The sequence below is a fragment of the Enhydra lutris genome, unplaced genomic scaffold (assembly GCF_002288905.1).
Source record: "Enhydra lutris kenyoni isolate GAN:26980312 unplaced genomic scaffold, ASM228890v2 scaffoldscaffold63, whole genome shotgun sequence".
Lineage (NCBI taxonomy): Eukaryota > Metazoa > Chordata > Mammalia > Carnivora > Mustelidae > Enhydra > Enhydra lutris.
In genome coordinates this window covers 9,488,141-9,494,140 of record NW_019154147.1, presented here as the reverse complement: position 1 = coordinate 9,494,140, position 6,000 = coordinate 9,488,141, and positions in this window count along the sequence as shown.

Genomic DNA, 6,000 nt, shown 5'->3' with positions numbered 1-6,000 from the left:
AGCAGCCAACATCTGGTTTGGAGAGATTTTGTTACACTGGTGTTTTTCCAGATATGTTGCAGAATATTGGTAGACATAACATACACAAAGGTCTCTATCATTAAATGAATATTTAAGGAGAATATGTGAGACAAACAGGATTCTTTACAGGAAGACTTCACAGAGCCTCTAAAATGATGCCATGTGCTGACAATATCTAAGGAGGGATATAGTGCTTAGCATTCTCAAAACTTACTTGACCATATTTTCCTGGGAGCATTTTCTTAGACTGGTGTTCCATGGAACAGACTTTGGGATATGCTAAATCACAATCTTGAGGTTCCAGCCTCATGTTCACCTTGACTTCTTGGCAGTTATGAGATCATGGAAAGCCCCAGATATGGCCCCCTTCATGGTACCATGAAGCCACAGGAGCTGGTTTTGAATCCCAGACCTTCTCCCTTTTCCTTTTCTCTTACTCATTTGTTGTTTGACTCTTTAAAAATTGCTTAACTTATCTGCCTCCCCATTTCTGCTTCCACTTCACAGGTGATTGATATGCAACTGTGCACATTATTATTATCAACAGTGGCTATCACTAACATTTACTTATTGAACACTTGCTCTCCACTCATAACTGTTCTAATCATTTTGCCTGTATCACCACTTTAAAAAGATTTTTTTATTTAGAGCAAGAAAGCCAGAGAGCACATGTGTCTGGGGGAGGGCAGAGGGAGAGGAAGAGAGAATCTTAAGCAGGCTCCATGCCCAGTGTAGAGACCGATGCATGGCTCAATCTCATGATCCTGAGATCATAGCCTGAGCAGAAATCAAGAGTCCAACCTTAACCAACAGAGCCACACAGGCGCCCCATGTATCACCGTTTTTATATAATAATCATGTGATGTAGACCAATGTTTGATCCCATTTCACAGAGGGAGCTATTGAGGCATAAAACAGCTAAATATTAACTTACTGAGTTTAACCAGCTAGTAATGCTCAACTGAGATTCAAGCCAAGGTAGTTGGACTACAGCAACATCATTCTCAATCAATGCTGTACTCTACTCACTCATTCAACACCTACTGTATGCCAGGTCATGCAATAAGCCCTAGATATATAGCGATAAATAGACATTCTTACCCTGGTGGAGGTTATATTCCTAGTGGGTGGAAACAGGCAACAAGTAAATAAGTACAGGTCCTGTAGTGATGAGTGATGTGGAGAAAATTAAAGCAATGAATGCGATAAACAAGTGCTGTTTTTATACAGGGTGGTCAAGGAAAGCCTCTCTGATTTAAGGTGACATTTGAGCAGAAGGAAGTGATAAGTGGAAGGAGGAGTATTCCAGGCAGAGGGAACAGCAAAGGTAAAGACCTAAGGTGAGAGCCCTCTTGACAGAACAAGTAAGGGCGCCTGGGTGGCTCAGTGGGTTAAGCTACTGCCTTCAGCTCAGGTCATGATCTCAGGGTCCTGGGATCGAGTCCCGCATTGGGCTCTCTGCTCGGCAGGGAGCCTGCTTCCCTCTCTCTCTCTCTCTCTCTCTCTGCCTGCCTCTCTGTCTACTTGTGATCTCTCTCTCTGTCAAATCAATAAATAAAATCTTAAAAAAAAAAAGAAAGAACAAGTAAGATGTAGCGGAGTTAGCACTGTTCAGAAGCACAGGTCATGGGGTTGATTGGGAAAGTTGGTGGGGGGGGTGACTCTGTTAAGAAATACAGTTTTACTCGGAAATGCAAAGTTGTTGTTGGAGGGTTTAGAGCTGAGGCAAGACATTCTGGCTTAGATCACAAAGGCCACTCCAGCTGCTATTTGGGGGACAAGGACAAGCAGGAAGACCAGCTGCAGGGATCCAGTCAAGAGATGATGTCAGCTAGGCGTTAGCAGCAGAGGTAGGAGATGAGGTCAGATTCTGGAGAGATTAGGACAAGAAACCCAGCAGGATTTCCTAATGGATTGGACCTGGTATGTGAGGGAAGGATAACTCCAAGGTTTTCACCTGAGTGCTTGGAAGGGTGCAGTTGAGCGTCACTGGCTGGCAAAAGAGTGGGATTCTGGAGGAAAACCACCCATTGAAGACCCTGCATGGTAATCACTCCTGCTTCAGCTTCAAGCTAGTGCTGCCTCTTATATGTAAACCTGCCTGTCACCTCTTGTCAGAAAATAGGAATGACATAATCCAATATAATCTCCCCCTTTTTGAGTCACCTGAGAACTTTGAACCCAGTTCAGGATGCTGTTGAAAATTTTTGGTATTTAAAAAGGCTAAAAAGAATCAAAGACATATGTTTCCACTCTTGTACAAGGAGGATGGTAGGGAATAAATATAGTGGGGGATTTGCTTTAATTCTTGAGAAATATGAGTCCAAATGCAATGTTGCCATAAAGGTGGGAAGAAAGGAGAAGACACAGAGCATAGCTATTGAAAAGCAATGTCCTTTAATAGCTAAAAATGGCTGATTTAGAAATTCCTTAACATCATAGGGCCCTCTCTTAGGAAAGGAGAGGCAACCACTCAGCAGCTACCAGGGCTTTTGACATCAGGCTGGGCATTGTGTACACATGGATGTCTCCATGGCAACTCTCTCTGCACAGTTTGACCAGACCAGCTCCCGCCTATGACTCAGGACATCTGTGTGGCTCAGGCTGCTTTCTACAGTGCATGAGGCCACTCTTCAAGATTACCCCAAGTGACCCACCCTCCATGGTTCCATGAGGAAGACAGGTATATACAGAACAATAGAACTTTAGAAGTAGTGACTTGTTACATATTTTCATAAATATCTGTGCATTAACCTTTATAATTTTTATTTACTTAGATTCTAGTAGGGTTTTTTTCACCAAAGTTTCTTGGTAATTTAATTTCTTTGGCCTTAGGTACAACAGCAAAAATACAAACAACAAAAGAAAAAATAAATTGCACTACGTGGAAATTAGAAATTTTTGTGCTTCAAATGATATCATCAAGAAAAGACAAATACAGCTCACAAAATAGTGGACAATATTTACAAATCATCTATCTGGTAAGGGACTTGTATCTAGAATATGTACAGAACTCCTACAACTCAAAAATAAAAGGCAACCAAACTGAAAAATGGGCAAAAGATTTGAGTAGACATTTCTCCAAAGAAGATATTAAAATCACCAATAAGCACATGAAAAAATGTTCAACATCTTTAAATATTAGAAAAAGGCAAATTGAAACCACGATGAGATACCAGTTCACACCCACCAAGGATGGGTAATATAAAAGACAAACCGGGGCACCTGGGTGGTTCAGGCAGTTAAGCATCTGACTCTTGATTTTGTCTTGGGTCATGATCTCAGGGTTGTGGGATCAAGCCCTGCGTCAACCTCCCCACTGAGCTGGGAGTCTGCTTGAGTTTCTCTTCCTTTGCCCCTCCCCTGCTCACATGCATGCTCTCTCTCTAAAATAAGTAAATAAATCTTAAAAAAAAAAAAAGATGGGTAGTTGAATGCCTTAGTTGGTTAAGCTTCTGACTCTATATTTGGGCTCAGGTCATGACCTCCGGGTTGAGAGATCAAGCTCCATGCTCAGTGCAGAGTCTGTTTGAGATTCTTTCTCTCCCTTTTTCTCTGCCCCTCCCCCCCAACTCAGTGTGCACACACTCTCTTTCTAAATAAATAAATAAAATCTTAAAAAAAAACAGTAACAAGAATTATGAGGATATAGATCTATTACAACCCTCATACACAGCTCTTAAAATTGTAAAATGGCTCAGGCACTTTGGAAAACAACTGGCTGTTCCCCAGAAAGTTAAATATAGGATTATTAAATGACTCAGTAATTCCACTCCTAGATATATACCCAAGATAAATAAAATACATGTTCACACAAAAACTTGACATAAATGTTTATAGCAATGTTATTCATAATAGCCAAGAAATAGAAGCAATCCCAATGCCAATCCTCCAAGAAATGTGGTCTATGTATACAATGGATTATTTTTGATTTGTCAATAAAAAGCAATAAAGCCTTTATAGTAGTACAAGTGAACCTTAAAACATTATGCCAAGTGAAAGAAACAAGTTGCTAAAGATTATGTATTATATGATTCTATTTACATGAAATATACAGAATAGGAAAATCTATGGAGACAGAAAATAAATGAATGGTTGCCTAGTGTTAAGAAGCATGGTGGGATATGGGCAGTGACTGCTAATGGTTACAGAGCTTCTTTTGGGGGTGATGGATATGTTCAGAAATTGATGGTGATGATGGTTGAACAACCATGAATATACTAAAACTCCTTGAATACTCTACTTTAAATGGGTGGATTATTTGGTATGTGAGTTCTATTTTAACAAAGCTATTAAATTTTATACTATTAAAAAAAGAAGGGACATCTGCAACCCGAAGTTCATAGCAGCAGTGTCCAAAGTATGGAAAGAGCCTAGATGTCCTTCAACAGATGAATGGATAAAGAATGGATAAAGAAGATGTGGTTCATATATACAATGGAAAATTAGTCAGCCATCAGAAAGGATGAATACCCTCCATTTGCATTGACATGGATGGAACTGGAGGGTATTACACTAAGTGAAATAAGTCAGTCAGAGAAAGACAATTATCATATGGTTTCACTCACATGTGGAATATAAGAAATAGTGCAGAGGATCATAGGGGAAGGGAGGGAAAACTGAATGGGAAGAAATCAGAGAGGGAGACAAATCATGAGAGACTTGTGACTCTGCGAAACAAACTGAGGGTTGTGGAAGGGAAGGTGGGTGGGGGGATGGGGTAACTGGGTAATGGGCATTAAGGAGGATATGTGAAGTGATGAACACTGGGTGTTATATGCAAATAATGAATCATTGAACACTACACCGAAAACCAATGATGTACTACATGTTGGATATTTTAATTTAAATTAAAAAAATAAAAATAAAAAAGTAGACCTATTTGAAGAAAATTGCTGAATACATTATAGTACAGAGAATCTGAAGACAGTGCAAAAATTGCAAAGATGTGGGGCGCCTGGGTGGCTCAGTGGGTTAAGCCGCTGCCTTTGGCTCAGGTCATGATCTCAGAGTCCTGGGATCGAGCCCCGCATCGGGCTCTCTGCTCTCTCGGGGAGCCTGCTTCCTCCTCTCTCTCTGCCTGCCTCTCTGCCTGCTTGTGATCTCTCTGTAAAATAAATAAATAAAATCTTTAAAAAAAAAAAAAAAAAAAAAGAGAAAAAAAAAAAAGAAAAAAAAATTGCAAAGATGTTAGCCAAATGACCAAATGAAAATAAAACCCCAATTTTTAACCTGGCATTCAAAACCCTGCACAGCTTTACCCCCACCTTTTTACTCTCTCTTCCTTAAACACTGTTCTCAGATTATGCAATTTTCTTGCCTTTATTTCACCGTTATAAGGATAGCTGAAATTTATGGAAAGTAAATGCTACTTTCTACGTGGGTAAGCATTCAGAATCTTGACATCTATTATCTTATGTGATTTTTACAACAACCCTATATAGTCGTTATTGTTATCCTTGCTTTGTAGACAAATAAAACAAGGCTAGAGAGGATTAATAATTTGTCCCTAACTGCAATAAAACCTCACCACTAACATCCCCCGTCTTCAATTATATGTCTATGCACCCTCACATCTTGGGTCGTGTCTTAGTTTTAGGTGAAATGATCAAATGCACTGCTGTTTCTGTCACCTGGCAGAGTGAGGCCAGAGCCCAAATGTGAGGCCCCATGAACTCAAGGATCTTTCCTACCACTTGCTCAGTCACATCTTCAGCATTAGGACTTATTTCATTCTAGTAGAAACCCCAGGAGACGGATGATTTCTCCAGTTTCATACGTGCCTGGGTTTTATTAATTCATAAACTTGGTTCTGAGCATTACCTCTCCTATGTAGGCAAAATTTCCATCCCTGAGCTGTCAAAGTGGTTTAATTTGTCTGACACAGCATCAGCATGGTGAATCCCATGCAGTGATTGGGGCATAGTGGAGGTTCATGGTGATCTGTTCATCAACTCTGAACCCACAATCAAGAACTTA